Genomic DNA, 27,710 nt, shown 5'->3' with positions numbered 1-27,710 from the left:
TTGGATTTTGTGATTATGATAAAGTTCTGTATGGTCTTAAAATTAGATTTCAACTACAAAGGAATGATAATGAAAATAGATTGCTTTTTGGTGTTGGTAATGCTTTTGGTGATCAGAATAAATTTGTAATTGAGGAGATGAGTTGGTATATCAGTGAATATACTCCTAATCTTAAAACAGAAGAGATGTTGAATCGAAGACTTAACTCAAAAAAACCACTCAGTGTATCATACCTCAAAAGAAGATGTCAACACGTTAAACTCAATCAAACTACTTACACGTGGAATTTGGGTGTTCTGGAAGGAAAGCCACGATATCTGTGGATGATTTTTAAAAAGCCAGATGGTGATACTGCGACTGATAAGAATAATGCATTGAGTGATAATGCTAAGGTGAAACAACTTCGCGTTTCTCTAGATGGAACATTTTATCCACGAGATAGATTGGAAATTAATTGGGAAAAAATGATTTTGCTGAAGCATACAAGTCTTACCAAAAGGTGTGTGAAAGTAATGGAAATAAAGAACCTATTTTGGATATGACAGCATTTAAAAGTTTGTATACAATCTATACGTTTGACCTGAGCGCTCAAAAAGAAACTATAAAGTCTAATCGAGTGGATACTTCCCTATACATTGAAAGAGGAGAGAGTGAAGAAGTTGATACATATTGTTTGCTTTTGGAAGAAACAGAATTGCAGATTAATACAGATAATGGTGTGATGATTAGTCTCACATAATTTTTTTGTTAAATAAATGAGTGGCAAAGTACCAACTGGGGTATATGTTAATCAAATCAATCTTCATAAACTATCATCTTGTGTTCAAAATCAAAAGCCTTGTACGATTAATGTTAATACAATTCAGAGAAAAGGAGCAGTAAGAATTGATGTTTTGCTCACAAGAGAACAGGTTAAAATCTTGAATGACACTGGCTCACTTAAAATTAAAATGACAAAACCAATGTTGAAAAAATATTCAATAAGAGAGACGAGTGGAGGATTTCTCCCATTTCTAATTCCTTTATTTGCTGGTTTAAGTGCGGTTGGAGCATTGACGGGTGGTATTTCAACAGCGGTCAAAACTGCCAACGAAAGGAAGGCTCAACTCCAGGCTCAAAAAGAATTGGAAAGACATAACAAAGAGTTGGAGAAACAAATTAGTGGAAGTGGTGTAATTGTAGATTTTGCTGAAAAACTTGAAGGTCTGCCTGATAAAGCGAGATTGTTAGTTGGAGATATGCTTTCTTCTATAGCACAAGCAGGTGTAAAATTAACGAAAAGAGGTAATGGATTATATCTTTCTAATAAATAAATGAGCATTGATGAGTGGTTGAAAGAATTTGGAAAGAATACAACATCAAATTTACAACTTACCAAATATTGTAAGAAATTAAAAATTCATAATGTGGTTATTTGTATGAGAGATGAATTAACAAATGTGTCGAAACATACAAAGAATATTATTATGAACTTAGAAGATAATGATGGGAACGGTTCTCATTGGGTTTGTATTTTTAATAGTCAAGACAAATATTATTTTGATAGTTTTGGTCTTCCACCACCTGTTGAAGTCATAAAATTCTTACAGAATGGTGTTTATCAAACATTTCAAGTCCAAGAATTAAATTCCAAGTGTTGTGGTCAATTATGTCTATATGTGTTATTTCAACTCAACAAAAATAAAAAATTTTATGATATTATTTTTAATCTAATATAAATGACTTATGTTGGTAAAGATGGTTCTATCTTTGGTGTATCTCAAGAACTGGATATTGATTTATCAAATTATTACACAAAGGCACAGGCTGAACGACATAAATATAATATAAACAAAAATATTAACATGAAAAATGTTTATAAATTAAAAATTATCCAAGCCCGACTGACGCGAATGACTTGGTGAGATTAAGCGATTTATCACAATATATATACTTAAATAAAACGGCTGTGTATTCTAAAGATACAGAAGTGTTGATATTATCTCCAGGTCATACAGAATTCACAGTTCGAATTAAAATAAATTTTTATAAAGAAGGGCGTATCGTTTGTATGAGAATAGAACAATGGGGGTATGATATGAATGATTTAGGGTATAATTGGTCATTTAAAATTAACCTCGAAGACCTGGAACAATTAAATCAGTCTCGTAAGGAAGAATATTATCCACTTGGTATCGAGAATGAGTTTTGTGGAGCCACGATTAGTAAACAACAAATAAAAGAATTTAATAAGGGTAAATATAATAATGGTTTTGCCCTTGTTTATCTCATGAAAACAGAAAAAACAGGATTATATATAATAAGTAAGGAAATACAAAATGATTTAACTATGGGAAGATGGGGAGGTGTTTCGTGCCATAATATTATTCTAACATATATTTCTAATACATAAATGACAGCAAGAAGGCTTCAAGAAAATTATCATTTCTGTGTTCAAGCATACCTTCAAGAAAAGGGTATTCGGTATTTTAATAAATATGTTCTACAACATAAGAATGAGGTATTTTCAATAAAAGATTGGCATTATGCTGATGTTGATAAACCGACAACTTTAGATTTAATTAGAATGTTAAATAATGAAAAAATTATAAGGTTAAGAAAAGGTAAGGCTCTTTTAGAAATTCAAAAGAAATTTTATTGGTATCCTGTTGTAAAAAAATTATTTTGGATACAGGAATAACAAGAAATCCTGATGAATATATGTATAATATTCTATGGGGTGTAAACGATTCAAGTATAGTAAGGGATGAGGAAGGAGTTGAAGAAGAGAGGGAAGAGGAGGAAAAGGAGGAGGAGGAGAGAGAGAAGGAGGAAAGAGAGAAGAGAGAGAGCAAGAAGAGAAAGGTGAGAGAGGGAGGAAAGAGAGAGAATAAATAAATATTATAGTATGGAAACCAGTGAGATTCAAAAAGAATAGAGGTATTACAGAAAATAACTCAACCCACCAGGAAGGAATACAAAGAATTAACAAGTCTATTTGCAATACTTTCAACAAAACTATTAGCATCGTCAAGCTATTCATTTTAATTCAAGTTTTTTCTTAAATAAATGGAGGAGAGAGTGAAGGCATTTCTAAGGATTCTTTATGTTTTAAAAATTAAGATTCAAATGTGCATGTTGGAAACTAAAAAGGTTTTTGCACTCTGCAGAAATTTTTCTCATAAATAAATGAGTTATTGTCTCAAATGTAAAAAGAAAACTAATACTAAAAATATTTCATATATTAAAAGTAAAAATAACAGGGTTATACAAAAAGGTATATGTTCGGTGTGTGGTTCAAAAAAATCAATTTATCTCCAAACACAAACTCGGAGGAGATATACAAAAGTTTTTATCAGGAAGTAAATTTACAACTACTGGAATACCAGGGGAATTACATCTTCCAGGGTATTCTTTCTGTGGTCCAGGCACAAACTTGGATAAAAGATTAGATGAGGCAGACAATCCTAAATCCTGGAGTAAACCAATCAATAGAGTTGATGAAGTGTGCATGAGACATGATATTGATTATGGGAATACCACAACGTTGGAAGAAAAGCATGAAGCCGATAGAGAAATGTTATATAATTTGTCTCTGATACAAAATCCAACCTTGAGAGAAAAAGTTGATAGGTTCATCGTGAAGAAGATGATTAGTGCTAAATTGAAACTTGGACTTGGAAATTCAAAAACTTATAGGCTCTAATGATGCTATTAAGACTGAAGAGCAATTAGCTGATGAATTACATAAACCAATATTCACAAAGTTTCAGAGAAGGAAAGTTTATTCCAAGGAAGTTGATTATATCTGGTCTGCTGATTTGATTGAACTCAATAATGATAAGGGGTACAAGTATGCTTTAACCGTTATTGATTTGAGGAGTAGATATGCGTGGGTTGTCCCTTTAAAAAACAAAACAGGTAATACTCTTATGTTAGCTTTTCAACAGATATTTAATAAAAGTAAGAGAAAACCTAAGAAATTGTGGACTGATGAGGGTAGAGAGTTTTATAACAAGACATTTATAAATTTTCTAAAAAATAACAGTATTACATTATACAGTACCTTTAATGAAGGGAAGGCAGTTGTTGTTGAACGTTTTAATCGTACCTTAAAAGAGAGACTATATAAAAAATTCACACAACTCGGTTCACAACAATGGTCATCTTTTATTCAGGATATTGTGGATAAGTATAATGACACGATTCACACGTCAACGAATATGAAGCCATCAGAAACATTTACAAAATTAAAATATGAAAAAGAGATTAATGTCAGAAAACCTAAGTTCAAAGTTGATGATATCGTAAGAATATATAGGTGGAAATCTCATTTTGAAAAGGGTTTTACTGAACGATGGACGAAAGAACTTTTTAAAATTGTTGATGTAATAGATACAGTTCCTTGGACTTATAAAATATATGATTTGGAAGGGGAAGAGATTTTAGGTTCATTTTATTCACAGGAATTACAAAAGACAAAACTAAGCAGATAATACACCTTTGTGGACACTCGAGGGTCAAGTCCGAGGTGTATAACAGTATATAATGTGTGTCAAGGGGGACGTTCTTAGATCTGTGAACCCCAAACACAGAATCCTCAACTGAATAGTCAAGGCTTAACTTTTGTTTGTGTGTGTGTGCAATGGGAGCAATAGGTTGGCGCTTCACTCCCTCCTACTATACACCGTTGTGGACACTCGAGGGCCAAGTCCGAGGTGTATAACAGTATATAATGTGTGTCAAGGGGGACGTTCTTAGATCTGTGAACCCCAAACACAGAATCCTCAACTGAATAGTCAAGGCTTAACTTTGTTTGTTGGTGTGTATGTGTGTGTGTCCCAACCCTCACATTCAAAATCTCAACCCCAACCCTCACATTCAAAATCTCAACCCCAACTCAATCCTCGCCCAACACAATGTCTTTTTCAAAATGAGATTTCCACCTATATATATATTTTTATGTTTTTTTTTTTTTCTTCTTCCAATTCTGTCTTTTAAGGCTTTCAGGTTTGATGACGTAGAAAGGGGGAGTAAGCCTGCACTTTCTTCCCAGAACTTTCTTGATCTTGCTCCCATCAAGCACCATCCGACAAAGAACTACATCGATAGGTTTAGATCCCAAAGAGTGATAGCAACTCCAAAAGTCTCCAAAATATAAATAAACAAAATAATAATAATAATAATAAATAAATAAATAAATAAATAAAAGCCCCCAAAAAAGTTTCAAGTGTCCAACATAAACCCAACTTTCCAAGTCTTCAAGGTATAACCACATTCCCGTTGAGTTTCCAAGATATGTATCACATTGTGAGTTATCAATCCAGAACCCACATTTCAAGTATTCAAAGTAAAACCAACTTACAAAGTCTCTTAAGGATAACTCATTTACTGATTTTTTCAAAATTTGTGAGTCTCCAAGGTAGGCCCCATATTTAGAACCATCTTGGCAGAACCCTTTTCCTGAGTCTCCAAGGTAGTTATTTAAACCATCAAGGCAGAACTCATTTACTGATTTTTTCAAAATTTGTGAGTCTCCAAGGTAGGCCCCATATTTAGAACCATCTTGGCAGAACCCTTTTCCTGAGTCTCCAAGGTAGTTATTTAAACCATCAAGGCAGAACTCATTTACTGATTTTTTCAAAATTTGTGAGTCTCCAAGGTAAAACTTGTATTCTGGCTCATCAAGGTATAACTTGTTCAGTGGGTATTGTCTTGATAACTCACAATGAGTACTATTGCTGTAAAACTCTTTTTCAGGATTTTGCTGGTCTCCAAGGTATAACTCTTTGGTTGGGTCATCAAGGACGAACTCGTTCTGTGGGTCTTGGTCGCTCATAAGGTCTTCAACCAAGCCAACAATTTCCCCCAAGTTGTAGCAAAAGCAGTATTTTCATTTCGTATTTCAGACACAATTTCCTGTGAGAGAAAATAATAATGTATTAATTAAGTTATTTAATTATTAAATGAGTATGCTTCAATCAAAGTTTGAAAATAGGAAAATAAAAAATCTTACCTCAATAGATAAGAGGTTTGAATCCAGTTCATCAACTTGAAGGTTTAGTTCCATAGAAGACAGAGAGTTCCAAGGAACACCAAAGTCATCCCACTCAAGGTCTTCAACCAAGCCAACAATTTCCCCCAAGTTGTAGCAAAAGCAGTATTTTCAGATACAATTTCCTGTGAGAGAAAATAATAATGTATTAATTAAGTTATTTAATTATTAAATGAGTATGCTTCAATCAAAGTTTGAAAATAGGAAAATAAAAAATCTTACCTCAATAGATAAGAGGTTTGAATCCAGTTCATCAACTTGAAGGTTTAGTTCCATAGAAGACAGAGAGTTTGAGACAAGCACACAGAACACCATTGTCAGCAAGAACAAATGTTTAAAATGGAGCCTGGGTTTGAAGCTTTTATAGAGAAAGACTGGTGGGTGTGGTTTCCTTTGGAAATTCCCTGGGCAAGCCTAGGCAAGCCTTCATTGGGAAATTTTTCAAAACCATAACATCCTGTAATTTTCTAGTGATTTCTTTGTGAGTCAGAGATGAACTGGAAATGATGTAAGAGTGGGCGGGGCTTAGCAAAAGTAGGCGGAGCTTAGGAAAAGTGGGCGTGGCTTAGAAAAAATACCTTATGAAAAGTGGGCGGAGCTTAGCAAAAGTGGGCGGGGCTTAGGAAAAGTGGGCGGGGCTTAGAAAAAATACATCATGAAAAGTGGGCGGAGCTTAGCAAAAGTGGGCGGGGCTTAGGAAAAGTGGGCGTGGCTTAGAAAAAATACCTTATGAAAAGTGGGCGGAGCTTAGCAAAAGTGGGCGGAGCTTAGGAAAAGTGGGCGTGGCTTAGAAAAAATACCTTATGAAAAGTGGGCGGAGCTTAGCAAAAGTGGGCGGGGCTTAAAGAAAAGTGGGCGGGGCTTAACAAAAAATAACCTGTGGCTCAGGAGGTGGTCAAACAAGAGCATTAAGAGAAGTTTATCATTTCGTAATGGCACAAAAGGGGTATCTTAAAAAATATAAAGATTCAAATGTTTTGTTTGTCAATATTTTAGATGGGGATTATTGTGCAAAGAAAATTAAACTATTGCAGGAATTTGAGAATGAACAAATCTTTATAGGTTCAATGAGTGAGCTGTTCAACCCCCAGGTGTTCAATTCAATGAGGTTCAACCTCCAAGTTAAAAGGGGAGACAAATAAATATACCTTGGGATAAAAAGGGGATTTATTTTTAGGGAAAAAAAATATAAATCGCTGAAAATCCCCCATTCATTTACATGGGGAAAAGTGAGCCAGAATCAGTATTCTTACCCTACTTATGTTGTATACTGTCAGAACCTGCTATTCACAGGGGAGGTGGGGGGGGGAGGGGTACGTTCCTGGAAAGGGATAGGTTGCCAGCGGTTTATGATTCATGAGGGAAAATCAAAAATCTCATTAAAAACTGTGAATACGCCCATGAATATGCGCGCAAAAAGCCGCGGAAACACGAAGAAAAAAACAACAAATAAAACGCAATTATGCCTGCAAAAAACTGCGAAGACGGGAGAAAAAAAGAAACCGTGAATACGCGAAGCACAGGGCCGTGAATGTCAAAGTAGGTTGCATTTTATAAACCGCGAATATGCGGGGTCCGAGAATCGCGAATCCGCAAGTATATGCACAAGTTAAAAATGTACATATAATGAAAGTCGAATCTGAATCCAAAAATATTATCCATTGGTGTTTCTGGGTGGTCTAAAATAAAATGAAACATACAATAATTACTATACCTTTGAAAGAGTGAAAAAAAACTTAATTTTGGAGTAATTTTACCTCATTTCTGCGGACCCTATTATTTGATTATATCATGTCGGGTGAGAAGAAAGTCGATCTGAACCATTTTTTCTGATTCCACTCCAGATTTCGACATAATTATTTAGGCAATGAGTTCCAATCATCAAATATGAAATAAGATTTTGAAGATCAGCTTTTAATAAGCCGATACAATACATTATTCAATGTTATGCCTGGTGTTGGCATAATGGTTAGGATGGTGGGCTTGGGATCCTGGGATCCCGAGTTCAAATCCTGCTAGGCTATTGAATTAATACCACATGGGGTTGACTCTGCATGTCATCCTTCCGAGGTCGGCAAAATGAGTGCCTGCTTACTGGTAGCCTGTGTCGGAGTGGCAACCCATCCAGGATTGTGCCCAATAGCCAAAGAGACTCCTTAAGCAGCACCAACGCTCTGCACAGAGTATAGTCCCGATGGATTGATGGATGGATTCAATATTACCAGGAGCCAATCACATTGCACCGAGACTCCTCACACAGCGAATTAGTGCAACAACTAACAGATGAATGACAGCCATCCTTGTCTCATATATTTGTAACAGGCTAACAGTAATGAACGCAGTAAAACATAATGGAAATTGAGCTTTTAAAAGTAACAACCTCTGAGCCCCCCTACCATGCAGTCGTGCAGATAAAGATAATTGTGCTGTGCAAATGTTGGTCCAAACGTCCCAGTGACTGCATTTCATATATTTTACATCATATAACTTAATGTGACCAATTGTTCTTCTCAGCAATGTCACCTTGACACTGTGGTGACATTAAAACTTAATTTTAACATCGGGAAATTTTTCCCCAATCATTCACAACATGAAACACAAGCCCAAAGCAAATGCTAAAACATATAATTCCAAATTTTTATCACATCGCCAATCACATCTTAAGTCTTACACATTGACGTTGGTCTGTACTCTGTAGTTTCCCTTTTAATAATATAACTAAAGGAAAAACTGATATGTTAACATATTTAAGAACGTTATTGACTCATCAAGGCCTTGTGAGGCCTTGTCTTTAAAACAGTTAATATAGAAATTAAACATATAGTAATTAAACCCACGTCAAATTCAACATTAAATATTCATGTTTAATACATGATTAAAGACGAAATTACTTTGCATTTCATCTAAAGAGTACACATCTTTTAAAGTGATTTATAGTCAACAAAAGTAACATTTTGGGAAATATGACAAATGTCACACTTATGCATGAACCATTAGTACCATAAAATAACAAATAACTGCAAAGGACTTAAAAACAACTTAGAAACGAGTGCTCCATTACTACACACCGCTTTAATAAACCACACAAATTACACACGCATTGCAAATATATATATTATATATGTGAACATTCGATGTATTTAAAAAAAATGAGGAAATAAAAATGATCTCACATGTGAGTTCCAATAAAGATGTTAAAGTTTGACATAAATGTGGCAAAAAAATGCAGTAAACACTGCAAATCTAACTCGTTTTCCAGATCCAAGTTTGAAAAATATGTTTTTAAAATATAAACTAATATTGCAACAAACATTTTAAGGTTACTTTTTGTTGAGAAAACTGATTCTGACCTGATTTAGATGATTCATTAGCTTATTTTAGTCTGAAATTGTGTTTGCCTGAACCTACCTTTTCTGCTTCTTATTTTCACCCTAATTCATTCTTCTTTTTTGTCAGATTTGACATCCTACCAGTTTCTGTCATCACAGCAATCCCCTGCACACCATGGTATGATTTGTTTGTTTTTTTTAAAACAACAAATTCATAATCCTGACCCTTATTTTTGCCCTAATTTCTTCAGGTTTGGTTAGATTTGATATTCCAACCAGTTTCTGTAATCACAGCTATCCCCTTCACACTGTGATGATTTTTTTTTTCGAAACAACAAAAAAAAAATCAAACATGATAAACCCTAATCGTAATCCTAACAGCTCGGAAACCGCTGTAGTTTGATTCCAGAGATGCTATGGTGCTCAGATTTTAACATATCCTCAGGGTAGTATTTGCAGTTAAGCATACCAAATTTTGAGGTTCAATCTCAAATAATAACAGAGATATGGAAGGCATCATCTTAGCCAATCAGAAGTGGGATATAATTGCTAATTTTTAATTGGTTTTTCAAAACACATAAATTAACACCTAACTTGCTGATATGACTATCCAAATAATCATCTTTTTTCATGTTTACAAGTGCAACAATGTTAAGTATGTTGCTATGTTTAAACATTATTTTTTCAACATAGTTTACTTGAAGAAAGATTGCTTAAGGCAGTACATAGATAGATGACTCGTTCACAGTTTCTTTTTACACTCCAAAACCTCATTCTTATTACGAGACGGAAAATGTTCCTTATTTTTGTGTAGCACTTAAAACTAAAGCATTGGTAGCGTTTAAAGTTAAACCATTTAGTGTTTAGGTTTAAAGTGATTCAACAGATCATGAAAAGTGCTCTTTGAAAGAACAGAATGTGTTTTGGATCGTGCACACTTACACAAACGTACAACAATCATGTTTAATATCTCTGAAAATCTGGATCATTCGGAGTTATTTGCATTTTCCTCTGTGCAGGATTGTTTAAATTTGTCCATAAATCCTTTATAATCACATTCTTCAAAGTTGCACGGTACATGCATTTTCATGGGAAACCAATTAGGCGTGTGTTGCTGGATGTGCAGGTTCTTGCTACTGCACACTTAAAGTTTTACTGTGCATTTATTAATTCTACTGTCCCCTAAAAGTTTTACTGGACACTAAATTTTACCAACTCGAGCTGGAATCAGGCCGAGACCGAGTTCTTGGCATTTAGAGTCCAAGTCCGAGTCCTGAAGAGACGAGTTTGAGTCCGAGTCCCCCTAAAGTGGACTCGAGTCCTACATCACTATCCAACAGAGTTATACTGTTGTGGGGCCGGGTATCGGTGGCGAGCACGACCGCTAGGGGGAGCAGTAGAGTCGGCTCCAACGAACACCCGGAATTTAGGTCGTACCTTTCAGATAAATCCGAAAGGTCATGGGTCCCTTATCGGACCGAAGATCGCCAATAGGTCGACCACATGGGATAGGGTCAATTGCCAATTTCAATATACCTAAATACCCACATCGTCCATACTACTGGGGAAATTCACCCTCGGCAGGATCTGCACGATCCGGGCCGTTACCGAGCCGGATCCGAGTCATAACCCGAGCGGAGAGTACCAGAATCCTGCCGGGCCGATTGCATGATTACGGCAACAATGACCTTCCTAATCCCCAATACGCACTGTGGCAAAACAATGGTAGAAAGGACAAGGACAAGCTGGTACATTCAACAAAAGGGGAATTTATTTACAACAATAATTGGGAAACGAGGGGAGCACGTAAGGGCAGAGTTATCCGAATATAGCAAGGCAAATAACGTACAAGGAACACAGGCACTTAACAGTTTCTACTTATCAGACGGGGCCCACGGACACAGACACACCATCACAAATACCTAGAAATGGACCCCGTCGGGTCTTTATTGAAGGCCTCCAGCTCGAAGAAAGGTGAGCTGGAAACCACAACTAGCTTGGACCTATCTGCCTCGTGCGGCCTTCGATGTTCTGGCTCGGCGGGACTCGAACCCGCAACAACAATCCCACTCCAAGCACCAGGGTCAGAGGGTGAAGGACAGACGCCAACCAGCATGAGGGCGGACAAGGCAGCAAGCGCCAGCAGGCAAGGCGAGACGATCTGAGACGATCCGGCAGGCAAACCCCAACTCCAACTGCTTCCAGTCGGATTGCGCCGATCAATTATTCACTCCCCGTCCAGGGGGTAGGGGACTCCCTCTCGTAACCCGCTCCCCCCCCTTGCTGGACGGTTTTGGCACGCGATCCACTCGTTGCCCCTGGGATTGGCCAAAAGGGGCGCCAAGTCCGCTGATTGGACCGGGGGGGGGGGGCGTGGCGGGCGTCACGGCAGACCGCCCCTCAAACAGGAAGATGAGTAATATTGACCTGCGTTGGTTGGCTGAACGACGGCAAGCTCGCTCGCATCTCTCTGATTGGTCGAGACATCAACTCCTTCATTGAACTCCACCCACCGCGAGCGTTATGGCATCAGGATGGAGCGAGCCGAAGGTGTTGTTGTTGTTGTAGTTGAAAATGTAAAAGAAAACCCTGACTATCAAAATAACTCCGCAGCGCACAAACATTTAATTCCCATTAGACACAGGGGATGGATTCTAACTATACACATATACTTAACGAAATAACTGAGCTACGGGGACTCTGGCTGTTGTGTGCTCATGGCTGCCAGATTCGTAACAATACTTGGTACAGCATCCTTTGCTATTGTAATTTTAATAGCTTCAAAGGATTCCACCAGATACACAAAACTGCAATCAGGACTACAACATCAAGAAAGTGTCGAGAAAGCCTAACACCCCCTTTCAAATTTTTCACCTTTTGTTGCCTTGTAGCCTGGAATTGAATTGCATTGAATCAGACTTTTCCACCTATATTTACACATCGTAACCCACAACTTCCAAGTGAAAAACAAATTCGACAAATTCCAGAAAATGAATTAACAACACAAAACTAGAATATCTTGGTTGGATAAGTATTGACCCCCTCCCCCCACCCCACCTCTCACCACCAGAATTAATACTTTGTGGAAGCACCTTTGACAGAAATTACAGCTATGAGACTGTTGGGATAAGTCTCTATCAAATTTACACACCTTGATTGGGCAATTTAGAAACCTGATTTGCCCATTCTTCTGTACAAAACTGTTCAAGATCAAGATGCGTGAGGAGGCCAGACTTGTGGAGTGCTTGGAATATTGTTGTCACATGCACACAGTGACCAACCAGTCTTTGCCATAAAGGCCTGAAGCTCTTTCAAAGTTGTCATTGGCCTCGTGGTGGTCTCTGTGATCAGTCTTCTCCTTGCTTGGTCATCCATTTTTGAGGGATGGCTGATCTAGGCAGGGTTTTGGTCGTACCACATGCCTTCCATTTCCTAATGATTGTCTTGACCAAGCTCCAAGGGATATTCAAGGCCTTCAAAATATTTTCATACCCATCCTCTGATCTGTGACTTTCCACAACATTATCCAAGAGTCTTTTGAAAGCTCCTTGGTGCTCATGGTTGAGTCAGGTCAGGTCAGGTATGGGAGCCTGCGCCAGAGTAGCATGTCGCTGCATCCACTTTCTGCCAGGACTCCAGGGGCCTCCGTCTAGTCATCCCCCAGACAGATTCCTGGCCCATCCCCATCTCCTTGAAATGCTGATAAAACTGCTGCAACCACGAGGCACGTAGTTGGCCCATTGGCCACTTCCACTCATGAGGCTCCCTTGCTGAGAGAATCTGGTGAGCAGGATCAGCATCAGAAAAATGAGTCAGCTCTCCATACAGTTGCAGCTGAAGCTCACAGACTATGCAGATAACAAATCTCATTTGAGTCTCTCTCAGCAACCACTCATTGGACAGAAAGTCCAACCAGCGATAGTCAAGGATTCTCCAATGAGACCTGATACCAAAGGAATTAAGTCTCCATCTCAGATCCCTGGTCAGAGTTCCAAGTCTCACATCCATAGAGCAAGACTGGAAGCACCAAGAACCTAAAGACTCAGATTTTTGTCCTCCTGCACAGATCGCAGCAGCACTACAAACCATGATCCAGTGAATCCATGACTCCCCAGGCCCGACGCAGACGTCTATTGACCTCTGGCCTACAGCCAGCAAAGACATGAATATCACTGCCAAGGTAAGTGAATCTCTCCGTGGCCTCAACATCCTCACCACAAACAGGTACAGACATATAATAATAACAGCATCCAAGATGTCACTGAAAGCCTGGATCTTAGTTTTTACCCAGGAAACCTGTAATCACAATGGCTCCGACACCTCATTCAGCACTGCGAGGGCCTCCAAAATGATATCCAGAGTCTCCGCAAAGATGACTGCATCATCTGTGAAATCAAGATCAAAGATATTGACATTCCAAAAACAATGTACCGCAGCTTCATCTATCTGAAATCCTCCCCAGAATCCAGTCCATACTAGCACTGAAAAGTGTGGGGGCCAGGACACACCCCTGACGAACTCAAGTAACAACTGCAAAGAAGTCAGACATGGTATCACCACATCTCACAATATTCTCAGTACCAGAGTATAGTTCAGACATCAGATTCATCAGTTTTGGTGACACCCAACGAAGACCAAGAATCCTCTAGAGGGCATCCCAATTCACTGAATCAAATGCTTTGCAGAGATCAACATAGGCTGCAAGCAGCCCCTGCTGAAATTCTCATCTGCGTTCGATGATGACCCGAAGAGCAAGGATACAGTCAATCGTTGACCTCTTTGGTGTAAAGCCTGACTGCTCTGGGCACTGGTGCTCAAGCAGTTAGTGGCAACCCCTGTCAAGAATTATCCGAGCAAAACCTTGCCCGGCACTGAGAGCAGCATCACCTCTCGGTAGTTACTGCAGTCTTGGAGATCACCCTTCCCTTTCCAGAGAGGGACAACAAGGCCCCTCTTCTAGTCAGTTGGGATGATGCCTATGTTCCAGACAGAGTACAGAACTGCATGCAATGACACGACTGCAGCATTTCCACCAGCCTTGAGAAGTTCAACATGGATGCCACAGATCTCCGAAGGTTTACCCCATTTCAACTGGTTCACCGCAGCCTGTGATTCCACAAACGAAGGTGGATTACAGTTGACTGGAGGGTCAGCAATAGGGATAGTAACACCACTGACATCCAAAGTGACAGCTGGTGGATCAGCCTGGTAAAGCCGCTTAAAGTAACCGGCCCAGCGAGCCTTCATTTCGGACTCCTCTGTCAAGAGTCCACCACCCTCTGTTCTAACTGCAGTACACCGAGGGACGGGCTTGGGGGAACGCAATGCACGAATTCCCCTGTAAGCAGGCCAAGAATTTCTTGACCACAGGTGATGCTCTTCCCCCTCACAGATTCCTCGCACATAGGCCTCCTTGTCCACCCTTAGCGCACGTACAGTTTTACACCTTAGCGCCCTGAACAGCTCAGCTCAGCCAATAAGCCTGGCCCTGTGACTTTGGTCAATGGTATCCAGTGTCCCTTGAGACAAAATTATTCTTCGCCCTTCAGTGAGTTCCAAGACATCTACCGGCAACATCAAGGAGGGTGGTCTTGAAGGCACTCTACAACTATTCAGGATTCCCCAAGGCACACAGACCCCACAACTCCCCACTCAGCCTGTTCGCAAACTCCTCAGCCACATTCTCATCCTTGAGCTTGCCAACATCTAGCCTCGGCTGGGAGGGTACCATTGTCCCTGATCTAAACTGCAACTTCAGAGTTGCTACAACAAGCCTGTGATTGGTATTGAGGAACTGAGCACTCCGGTAGACCCTGCAGTTCTGAATCATCCTCCATTGACCTATGGGAGCTGGAACCATGAACGAGCCAACCCAAGTCCATGACCTCATGCAAAGTCAAGGAACTTAGTGCTATTCTGGTTCACAGTTCCAGACCTATGGCACAGTTCCTATTTACAATTGCTATTATAAGGAGTGTGGACACTTCTCCAACCATGATATTCTAGTTTTGTATTTTTAATTTCCTGAAATTTTGAAAAAAAGTCTGATTTCATGCTATTTAATTCCAGACGTAAAAGCAACAAAAGGTGAACATTTTGAAGGGGGTGTAGACTTTCTATTGGCACTGCATATTTCCAAAAAAAATTAAAGAAACAAGTAATAAAAACATTTTTTAATAAGAAAGAGCAATCAGAGATTGCAGACCCTCACATTTACTTATTTTGTGTGGTATTTGTGGAATTTTGTGTAGTGTTTTGTGTGGCATTTGTGTCCTGATGTGTTACATCTATCTATATATTAATACTGAAGGACCAATTTTGTGCTCCTCCTAGCGGTCGCATCACGTTTTTCTCGGTACTGTGACCTGGACTGAAAGAAACTTCGTACCTGTAAGAGTGCATCGCACATAGTGGCAATAGTCAAACTTCAACTCTGAAGCAGAATAAACACTTTTTGTTTTACATTCGTTGACATGGCGACGTGTGACGTCACCGCTGAGAGGCGTAAGGACGTCATGACATCAACGGTCATTCGCTGACGTCATTACGTCTGTCGTCGACTGACCGTCACCGTGGGGCGGTGTAATTCCACTCCTCGAAAATAGCGTATGCAATGTAAAACCCTCTTCTGCACATGCTGACTCCCTCAGAAGGTGAATTTGACACAAAAAATGTAACAAGAAACATTGTATCTTCTATCTATATATTAATACTGAAGGACAAATTTTGTGCTCCTCCTAGCGGTCGCGTCACGTTTTTCTCGGTACTGTGACCTGGACTGAAAGAAACTTCGTACCTGTAAGAGTGCATCGCACATAGTGGCAATTGTCAACCTTCGGAATCCGTCTGTGACGGGGTTTCGGCTAGTCATTAATAATTGACATAACTAGAACTGACACGTTTTTAACTGCTGGCAGTGATGACCGTGTACCAAGATGTCCCACTTTGATTGGACACCTGACCCTGACCCGTGACGTTTTTTAATTATTATTCACCTGAATTTAGAATGGGATTAAAATTAATTCAATTCAAATCAAATGGAAGACCAAATAGGTATCGTCCTGCATTGGAGTCATCAAAAGGAACCCAAGCAAGTAAAAAACAAAGATGAAGTCATCAGGAGGAACCTGGATAGGATTGGGTGTGACCCTTATTCAAAAAATTAAACTATTCTGGCTACCAGACCCTGCGTTGGATTAGATTGAAATTTAAAATGTCTATTCCCCATCACTACAATATCATAATTGTGAAGTTTCACGTCAGTTTATTGTCAAGTAGGCAAGATTTGATCTGTGACTTACTACAGGTACCATGTAAAGTGTCCAACTGTGTCTGCAGACGTCATCCTGCAGTTGAGTTACATATTTTTTGAGGATGTTGTTGGTAGGATTTGCACTCCAGCCACCGTAAAACACTTCATTACACAAAACCCACAAATGCAAGGAAAACTGAAAACCCACTCCGTAGGAGTACCTCCTGTGCTGCTGCCCTTCGCAGGGCAGCTCAGCGGATGACGGGATTGGGGCAAAGCCTTCGGGACCCCCATTCCTTGATGATAGGAAGAAAAGCACAAAGTAAACTTCGTGGGTCAGATTGTGGTGGTGTGTGTGGCAGAGTGGTGCTGAGGCATCGTCCACCAGACGGCAGTCTCCTGAGGTTAACCTGAGGCAGTCCCTTGAAGTGGGTGCCTGGAATGTCCTATCCCAAAGAGAGAATGATCACCCGTCTCTGTTATCATCTGAGCTCAGGCGTTTGAACATCGGTATTGCAGCACTCTCTCAGGTTTGAAAACTGGATAGTGGCGAGATCATGGTGGGTGGTTAAACTGACTATTGGTCTAGTCGCTCTGATGGTGACCATGCCCAAGGAGTTGATGCAGCTGTGTCCAATAAGCTGACGCCAATTATAATTGAGGTATCACCAGTCAACGAGCATATTTTGAGACAAATGATTCGACACTCCTTGGGTGTTTCCCTGGTCTCTGTATATGCTCCAACTGAGGCGACTGATCTCACCCTGAAGAACGCATTCTATGCCACGCTTGAGTCTGTGGTTGATCAGTGCCCCAGGAGAGATACTCTTCTCGTCTTGGGGTATTTAAATTGATCGACTGGCACTGATAGGGATTATTACGAGACATGTGTTGGTCCCCATGGGTCTGGAACTGTAAACCAGAATATCACTAAGGTCCTTGACTTTGCAAGAGGTCGTGGAATTAGGGTATTCCAACGCTGGTTGTGTGGCAAAGGAGATTGACCATGCGCTCATTGACAGTCACTGGAGGATGATCCAGAACTGCAAGGTCAACAGGAGTGCTGAGTTCCTCAATACCAAGCACAGGCTTGTTGTAGCAACTCTGAAGCTGCAGCTCAAATCTGGGAGAATGGCACCATCCCAGCATTGGCTGGATGTTGACAAGCTCATGGATGAGATGGTAGCTGAAGAGTTTGCAAACAGGCTGAGTTGAGATTTGGGGGGTCTGGGTGCTTTGGGAAATCCTGAACATTTGTGGAGTGCCTTTAAATCCACCATCCTTGATGTTGCCAGTGGACGTCTTGGAACTCACCGTGGGGCGAAGAGGAATTTTGTCTCTTAAGGGACACGAGATACCATTGACCAGAGTTATAGGGCCGGGCTTAATTGCAGCACTGAGTTCTTCAGGGAGTTGAGGTGTAAAACTGCACATGTGCTGAGGGCGCACAAGAAGGCCGATGTGCAAGAAATCAGTAAGAGGGTAGAGCATCACTTGTGGTCAGGTGATTCTCATCATGCTAACAGGAGAATTCGTGCATTGTGTTCCTCCAAGCCTGTCCCTCAGTGTACTGCAGTTAGAGCAGAGGGTGGTGGGCTCTTGACAGAGGACTCCGAAGTGAATGCCCGCTGGTTCGGTTACTTTGAGCGGCTGTACCAGGCTGACCCACCAGCTGTTGAGTTGGATGTCATGACTGTTACGATCCCTATTGCTGACCCTCCAATCAACTGTGATCCACCTTTGTTTGTGGAAATGGGCCAGCTGCAGTGAACCGGTTAAAATGGCGTAAAGCTCCTGGGACCTGTGGCATCCATGCTGAACTTCTTAAAGTTGGTGGAAATGCTGTACTTGTGTCATTACATGCAGTTCTGTGCTCTGCCTGGAACACAGGCATCATCCCAACTGACTGGAAGAGGTGCCTTGTTGTCCTTCTCTGGAAAGGGAAGGGTGATCGTCAGGACTGCAACAACTATTGAGGGGCAATGCTGCTCTCAGTGTCGAGCAAGGTCTTTGCTCGAATACTTATTGAAAGGGTTTGCCACCATCTGCTTGAGCACCAGCACCTAGAGCAGTCAGGCTTTACACCAAAGAGGTCAACGATTGATCGTATCCTTGCAATTTGGGGCCTCACTGCACGCAGATGAGTGTTTCAGCAGGGGCTGCTTGCAGCCTATGTTGATCTCTGCAAAGTGTTCAATTCAGTGAATCGGGATGTTCTCTGGAGGATTCTTGGTCTTTGTTGGGTGCCGCCAAAACTGATCAATCTGATGTCTGAACGATACTCTGGTACTGAGAGGGCTGTGAGATGTGTTGATACCATCTGACTTATTTCCAGTTGTTACTGAAGTTTGTAAGGGGAGTGTACTAACCCCTACACTTTTCAGCATTTGTAAGGACTGTATTCTGGGGAGGATGTCGGAGAGATCAAGCTGCGGTGCATCGTTTGGGAATGTCAAGATCTCTGACCTTGATTTCGTAGATGATACAGTCATCTTTGCAGAGATTCTGGATATCCTTTTGTGGGCCCCGACATGCTGAATGGGGAGTCGGAGCCACTGGGATTTCGGGTTTCCTGGGTCAAAACCAAAATCCAAGCTTTCAATGACATCTTAAGGGGCTGTCACACCTTAACGTTTTAGCCAGCGTATGGCAAGGTCTTAAAATGTATGTAAAATGCTGGCGTACGCTGAACTATTGATGTTTTTTTTTAAGTTTTGGGCGCATAATAACGTGTTGGACGTATGCATAACGTATTAGTAACGTACACAGAACGTTTCTATCACATATAGATAACTTATACCAACGAATGCTGAGCGTGTTGTCGGCGTTCAGAACCTATGCCCAACGATAGTCTAACTTATGCATAGCGCGGCAGCATATCGCCGACGATCACGTGGAGTAGGCTATTCATAGGCAGCGGCTCGACGATTCAAATCATAACCGCACTCGACATCGAAGTGTGAAGCCGCTGTCACACCTTGACATTTTAGCCAGCGTATGCCGACGTATGAAAAATTTGCCGAACCAAGCTGGCACACGTCGAATACGTTATGGGTAACTTTTATATACGTTAAGAGTACACTAGCATACGTCGTAGTACGCTGGCATACGTCGTAGTACGCTGGCAGATGTCGTCGTACACTGAGAAATTTTCAGCATGTTGAAAATTTATCGACGTACTCGGCGTATGACACACGTTCCGCATAGGCTGGCCATAAGTTGTAGGCAAGTTACGCGATCATTGACACACGTCGACACACGTTACTTGTACGTTACTCATAAGTCGAAACACGTCGAGGTAATGGTTAGCGTCAGTGTTCCAGACTCCCTGGTTTTTAAAAAAAAAATTTATTCTTCGGTATGACTGTGATGTTGACACTTCGATTTCGAGTGCGGTTATGATTTAAATCGTTGAGCGGCAGCATATTAATTATATTATATTATAACCGCACTAGAAAGACGCCGAGTGACTTCCTCAACACGAATTCCAAGTAACTGGCCAAGCTTTCTCCGAAACAGCGACAACAAACATGAGATATTCCTGTTTCTTGCCCAGAACTACCAAATGGCAGGTGACAAGCTCATCTACAGCACTGTGGATGACAAAGTTGTGTGCTCTTCCAAAGATGCCATCAATGCAGCTCTTGCCCCTTGCTCACACGAGAAAGCAGACTCGAGGATCTTTGTTCATGTCATTGACATGGTTCAGCATGGACATACAAAAGTGATGATCCGCACTGTGGACACTGATGTAGTGGTGATTGCAATTGCTCACTTATTGAACAATGGCTTCAAGGAACTTTGGGTTGCCTTTGGAACTGTTAAGAATTACAGGCACATCGCAGTACACCAAATCGTCGCTAACATAGGACCAGAGAAGTCCAAGGCTCTGACATTTTTCCATGCGTTTACTGGCTGCGATACGGTGTCCTTCTTCACAAACCGTGGAAAGAAGTCTGCATGGCAGGCATGGCAGGCATGGCAGGCATATCCAGATGCTAAAGAAGCATTTGGGACATTGTGTTCACAGCCAGATGAGGTGCCGAGTACTGTCATGGACATCCTGTAACGATTTGTTGTGTTGCTGTATGACCGTACATGTGAACTTCAGGGTGTGGATGCTGCACGGCGCTACCTGTTCACTAAGAGGTCAAGGGAGATTGAGAATATACCTCCAACAGCATCGGCTCTCTTGGAACACACAAGGAGAGCTACATTTCAAGCAGGTCACATCTGGAGTCAGTCATTTGTCTCCAATCCAGTTGTTCCCCCTCCAGCTGATTGGGGTTGGGAGAAGGATGGCGAGATATGGACAGTGATATGGACCATACTACCCAAGGCATCTCAGGCGTGCTATGAGCTCCTGAGCTGCAAGTGCAAGAAAATTTGTAAAGGAAACTGCAAATGCTACAAAGCAAATCTCCAATGCACATCCCTATGAGCCTGTGACGGATAGTGCTCTGAAAAATGACGTTGGCCGCTGAAGTTGCAGTCCTATGTAATTTGGATTAAGGGTTATAAGAAAATATGTCGAACATGGCGGCCATCTTGGAATCCAAGATGGCGGACACCAGATATGCATTGTCTTTGATTTCACTGGATTCCTCGAGGCTGAAAATTGGGGGTTAGCCAATGAAATTGCATTCCTATCCGATTCAGTTTAGGCGGCCATGTCTTAAGCGGCCATATTGAAACTCAAGATGGCGGCCACCAGGGGGCATTTCAGAGTTGGGTTCTAATCGAAAAATGTTCCTACTGGAGTCCCCAATCTGTGTGCAAAGTTTCATAATTTCTCCACAAAGTGAAATATACTGCCATATTTTTTGTCTTAGCAGCTGGACTCGAGGATGTTGAGGTCATGGAGAGATTCACTTTCCTTAGCAGTGATATTGTTGTGGTGCCGGGTTCGGGGGCGGGGAATGACCACGAGATGGAGCAGTTGGGCCGTATCCCCCCCGAACACCCAAAATTGAAGGTCGTCACTCCGGATAACTCCGAAGTCGACGGGTCGCTTAATGGACCATGGACGCCAATATTTTGACCGCGCGGTTAGGGTCTTTTTGTCTGATTCCAATTTACCTTATTCACCGCGTGGTCTAGCTACCGGGGAAGCCACACCCTCGACCGGCTTCTCCGTGCCCGAGGTGCCCTCTACTGAGTACTCACGTTTCCACAGCCATGCTCCGAGCTGGTCAATGGACTCCTGCACCCTTCCAAGAGGTATCGTGCCTTCTTCCAACACCAACAACAAAGCGACCTCCTTTTGGTAAATTTAACTAACCCACGAACTAACATTACACTGACCCTGGGTTCCCTTGAGTGGGATTCACTCCTCCCCCCAATCATTCATTCGCACCATGCATTCCACATTCAATCCATTCACACTTGGGCCCGCTGTCCCACATTCACTCATCATGTTTCTTTCGTTTCTCTTTTATTCCTCACATCAACATTCTCCTAACTACGTCCCCATAACTATCTCGTGCCCCTCGTCATCCCTTATTCTACTGCACGTACCATTTAACTCTACTGCTAAGCTACGTCCCCACTACGCGTTCATGTCTGTCCATGTCTCCCAATCCATTCCCAAATTCTAATTTAGGTTCCCACTACTTGTTCCACGGGAGGGCCCCATGAGGAACTGTTCCTGCCCCATGAGGCCGGTCTAGCTAACACTAAACCCTTCCCCTAAACTAGTGCTCCTTTGCACGGGCACAAGGATGTCCGCTACATCGGAGGATGAACATCGGATGTTCCAACGACAGTAGGAGGGTTAGGGACACTTGGAATTATAAAAGAAAAAAAAAGAAAAAGGAAAAAAGGAAGGGGGGAGGAAGTCTAAATTTTGTTGTTGCAAACTAAGGGAGTGGGTGTGGACAAAGGCAGAGGCGATAGGTTGGGGGGAGACAGTAGGGTAGGTCCGAGCCCGTTTCTGGATCGGCTGGCACCACCACACTCCCTCTACAACCTCACGGGACCAGACTGAGGCCGGCCAGCTTCACATGCCGACCTCCTGTGTTTGAGCTGCATCTGCTGGTCCGCATTTGCCTCGCCATACTTTGCCTTGCCTGCCTTTGCCTTGACCCCCATGCCTGCCTTGCCCTTGTTTTGCATGACCCCCATGTCACCAACCATCCATGTGCGCCAGGACCATCCCAGCAAGTGTTTGTAAAGACTGCCCTGCAGGCAGCCTCACCACGGGACTGTGATCGCGCAGCCCGTGCACCATCATCTTGTGTTTTGCATCCATTCCAGTCTATCTCCATTCACTGTGCCAGGGACTGTATGTGCAGCCCGGCGACCTGGTTCTTGCATAAAGGCCACTTCAAATGGCCTGTCAGACGGCGCATGGCCTGCCGTGTTAGGGTGGGTTGCCTCCAGCAGCTGAAGACTAAAAAATAAAAAGGGGGGTTCAGTGACCAACAAAAAGGGACCTTTGAGTCGGCCTTGAAGACGCCTGACCTTCAAGCTGCTGTGCACTCAACCACACAAAATGATTGACTTTGCTGTGCCTTTTTCCCACAGATCACAGGTCCTGGGCCATGGTTAGTGTAAATAGTAGGAAATGAACATAATTTTTAAAACCCACCTGTTTGTTTGTGTTAGCGCCGGCAATATTATTTAAGTTGTCTGACTGAGTCTGTTAGTTTAGTTACCCAGCGCGCTAGGTTATTTATTTTTGGGACATGTATACAAATGTCGCACTCAGGGATCCGTAAGTAAAATGTACTCGGGGAAAAACCTACACCTGCATGGCACACGAAAATTGGCGACTCGGGACGATTCTATAAAATGACGAGTGGGGGTCCATTTTCGGTGGTGCCTTGGTCATCTTGGTTCCGGTCTTCGTTCCCTGGTCGTCGTCGTCGTTTGTTGGTGGCTGATCTTCCATAGGAACCTGGTTGCTCGCTGGATTCTGGCTGTGGGTTCGAGTCCCAGGGTGGTGGTTTGTTGGATTGTGGTTCGTGTGGAGTCCTCGAGCTGGGGACCCCGCTCCCTTTAACGGACTCCGAGCTCACAAGTGCGGGTCAGCCAGACTGCACGAGGCGGCCAGGTACCCGATCAAACTCTAACCCCCAGCTTGCCTATCCTCCGCGGCTGGAGGGTCCGAATAAAGGCCAGTTGGCTCCATTTATTTTTGGGTGTGTGTGTCTGTCTGTGGCCAGTCTTATAAGTAGAATTGCATTAGTGCCTTGCTTATTGTACATTTCAATTTAGTCAGATTAATACTGCTCTGTGTCTCCCTTCCTGATTATTATGAATTATAAACCCCGTGTTAAATGTACCAGCTAGTTTTCTGTGCTTTCTCTCATTGGCCGAGCATGGTTCGGGTTTGAGTTATAGTGAGGCCGATTGTGCTGTAGATTGTTATTTGGACTGGTGCGGCTTTGGTAATTCCCACTCGGTTAGGCCAGATCCGAGTTGGTAACAGCGACTCGGTTTCGGACAAAGCCGGCCAAGGGTGTGGCTTCCACGGTAGCTCAACCGCACGGTTAATTAGGTAAATTGGAATCAGACAAAAAGACCCTAACCGCGCGGTCAAAATATTGGCGTCCACGGTCCATTAAGCGACCCGTCGACTTTGGAGTTATCCGGAGTGACGACCTTCAATTCCAGGTGTTCGGGGGGTAGACGGCCCAACTGCTCCATCTAGCGGTCGTTCCCCGCCCCGGAACCTGGCACCACAACAATATTCACGTCTCCGCTGGCTGTGAGCCAGAGGTCAATAGACGTCTGGGTCAGGCCTGAGGAGTCATGGATTCACTTGGTCATGGGGCGTGGCGCTGTCGGTACCTGTGCAGGAGGATGAAACTCTGAGTCTCCAGGTCCTTGGTGCTTCCAGTCTTGCTCTATAGATATGAAATTGAAGGAAAAATATTAAGTAATATTTACTCTTGAACCGCTGCATCAATATATGCGAAATTTGAAAATTATCATCGAGCTGACATGCGAAACATGGGTTTAAAATTTCAACCCGATCGGCCACACGGTTTGGCAGCCAGAATTATTTAATTATTTGAATCTCAGAACTTTGAGAAATTTTTTTTTTTCCCAGAAGGCTCATTTGGCTGCACCTGAATGCATTTGAGGGTACAGGAATATCAATTCAATTGATACCGACAATGTCCCCAGGAAAAAGGGCTAACTGCATACGGAATAAATAGATTGAACACTTTGTGCTACCCAGTTCGTAACTCATCAGTAACCGCGATGTGTCGAAACAAGGCTGTATTTGTCTCACTATTGAAGAATGTTTTCTCTGCAACCACTTATCCTATCAAAGGGAAACTTTGCAACTATCATACAAGTCTCATGTTGTATCAAAGGCGGACGTCTGGGTACCCGGTCATCAATGCCAGCAGTTATAAAGTGGCAGTTCTAGTTATTATTATTTTGCATTCGAAATTCTGCCCTCCTTGCTCAGAAACTGTTCTCGAGTCCCTGGGAATAGGAATGTCAGGATTGATTTTATTCGTGAATATCCATCGTGGACACGTCTGTATTAGTTGGGGTGTCTGATCAGATCAGCCTTTGATATTGATACAGATCACAGAAAACTCAGTCTCCCAGCAGACACACGACGTCAGTATGAAAGATTCACGACATCGGGAATAGACCGCTTGGTTGTACAACCATATCACGACGCGGTACAGCCGCAGCGCGCAGCTCGATGATCTAAAACTGCTAGTTTTTCTGCCTCATGTGTTTCTAGGGTGAGCGCTTTGCCACCTCGTGACGTGTGTGGTTGTGTCTGCCTTTCACTGGAGAAGAGATCTGATTGGCTAATTCCTATTTCCGCATCATGAGCCGCCATTTGCAAGGTTTGGTTAAACTTGTGAACTTTAAGCTGTTTCTGAGTGTGGCACACAATCCGCTTTAAATCTGCAGAAGACTTTAGCTTTGTTAGTTAAAATTATCTTCCGCCGTGATCATTTTTGGTAAGTATAATATTATAAATCGATTTTATGCGTCTTAGCTTTTGTTTTTGGATGTTTTTAAGATCACAGAATCCATGATGTGTTACTGTTACTGGTGTGCTGGAATCTATATAGTTACATTCAATCAAAACTCTCCCGGGCCTGAGCCCTTCGGGGAACTCGACTGGTTTGAGCGTTGGACTCGAACGTGCATCTGACGATCGAATCCTCTGGCACCCGATTTCATCAATCGTTTATCACGTTTAGCTGTCGCTGATATGGCCCTGATCGTGTGTCCAAATCGACGGTAAATAATGAAGTCATTTTCCACGTGCCTGGTGAAAAAAAACACGTCTGTGGCAAAAAGGGAACTCTGCAAAAATTACTTTGGACAAGTTTAATTGGTTCAGAACCTTTTAAAATATTTTTCTGGTGTGGATAATGCTTCGGCCGTTCGGGTCCGACAAATTACCGCATTGTACCGCAATGTAACAAATTTAAAGTTCCACTGCCCTTAAAAAAGCCTCAATTAATATTATTTTTAAAAACATATTATTTTTTATGTCCTCTTTTAACGAGTTAGGCCTAACCAAAGGCAAAAGGAAAACAATTGTCAGTTATTGTTCGCCGAAAAATGTGGTTTTGTCATTAAAAAAAATTAACCCTTTGGCCGCCGACAAACTGCCGCTCATAACAATGAAGCCTTCATTGCGGTAGTTTGTCACTTGGGGAGTTGTTCAAGTTTGTTGGTGCACAATTGTTTTCCTTTGGTAAAATGGTTATCAAAAGACATGAAAATAACTTTATATTAGAAATAACAAGATTAATTGAGGCTTTTTAAGGGCAGTGGAACTTAAAATTTGCTACAAGCTGCTTCGAACACTGGTGTACTAAATTGTTTTTATTTTCTAAAATAAGGGTGATGTCCAATGCTGTGATATCCACATACAATTTGTGTGGAAAGAATGGGAAGAGACCTTTCTGGAACCTGAATTTTTATAAAGTTGTCAGAGGTAATGAATTCTGCTAAATGACAGTTTATAACGTGCATGACTTGAGCGTAATTCACATTGCAAGTCTTGTTTGATGATCATAAAGCCCAATATATATGAAGTGGAAATTCTTATTATTTTTCAGACAGTACCATGGCCAGTCAGCCAACAGCAACGGAGGCGGCTGTGGACACTGCCATATCACAACATTTGAAATATGCCCCTGATCGGCGTGGAGGTGCGGGCAGGAACAAGCCCTCATCCATCTATAATTCCAGCAATCTCTGTGTCTGAGTGTCTGTGACCACTGGTCCGATCTAATTGAAACTTATTAGCTATATTGCTGGGGACCTGAGTGTGTGCCTTTTCAAGGTTTGATATTAATCGGACAAGTGCTTCCCAAGTTATGGCCATTTATTTACCAAACCAACTGCGTAGGCATGGCCGATGGGGAAGAGATCCACAGCCACGTTTCCCATTACGGGTTACAACGTACGGACTTCCGAATAGTGATGACTTACTGTTGTTGTTCTTCTTTCAGCTGCTCCCATTAGGGGTCGCCACAGCGGACCTTCCGTTATGATCCGCATACTGATTTGGCACAGGTTTTACACCGGATGCCCTTCCTGACGCAACCCTGGTCACCTCTTATGACACAGGGACAAGGATTGGGTTTCGCCATGATTCCGGGCTGCCCTACACCCTCCCATAGCGCGGCCCAGCACAGAGCGCCCGTCCTCAAGCGATCCTCCAACCCAAGCCTCTGAGTAGCCCGATTACAGGCGCACGCCACTACGCCCGGTATAGTGATGACTTACTGTATTCTCATAATTTCTCGATTTCTCATGCGCATTTATAGATAAACACAATGCCCCAATCCAGTCGTCGTTTACGAGAGTGAATGAACGGCCTGTGTGGTTGTTTGAAAATTGTTATTATTTTTATTTTTTTTGCACGTACAGGCACGCACTAGTGTAATAATAACGAGTAAAAGCAACACACTGTGCCAGCCGTCCACTTCCTTGATTATTAAGAATTTGCAGCATAGTTAATTGTAATGTTGTATGTTAGAAACCCAGCCTAAGTTTACATTGTGAAAATATTTACATGTACTTTTATGCATCATGAAGTTATTTTATTTTCTTGTGAAATTAAGATTGAAAACACCCAACAAATTAATTTTTC

The 27,710-nt window shown here is 42.0% G+C and overlaps 1 protein-coding gene and 1 long non-coding RNA gene across 7 annotated transcripts in view; both read right to left on the bottom strand.

Annotated features, from left to right (window-relative positions):
• Window positions 1-27,710, bottom strand: part of LOC147010024 (uncharacterized) — a 102,894-nt gene that overhangs the window by 36,391 nt on the left and 38,793 nt on the right. The window lies entirely within an intron of this gene.
• Window positions 4,419-7,305, bottom strand: LOC147010025 (uncharacterized). Its single transcript, XR_015052723.1, has 3 exons — window positions 6,257-7,305; window positions 5,996-6,159; window positions 4,419-5,898 (listed from the first exon to the last, which is right to left on the bottom strand). It is a non-coding gene; the product is annotated as an uncharacterized LOC147010025 (long non-coding RNA).

The sequence above is a fragment of the Eptatretus burgeri genome, chromosome 17 (assembly GCF_056783735.1).
Source record: "Eptatretus burgeri isolate ZD-2024b chromosome 17, Ebu_testis_v1, whole genome shotgun sequence".
Taxonomy (NCBI): Eukaryota; Metazoa; Chordata; class Myxini; order Myxiniformes; family Myxinidae; genus Eptatretus; species Eptatretus burgeri.
This window is presented reverse-complemented; position numbering and strand designations above follow the sequence as displayed.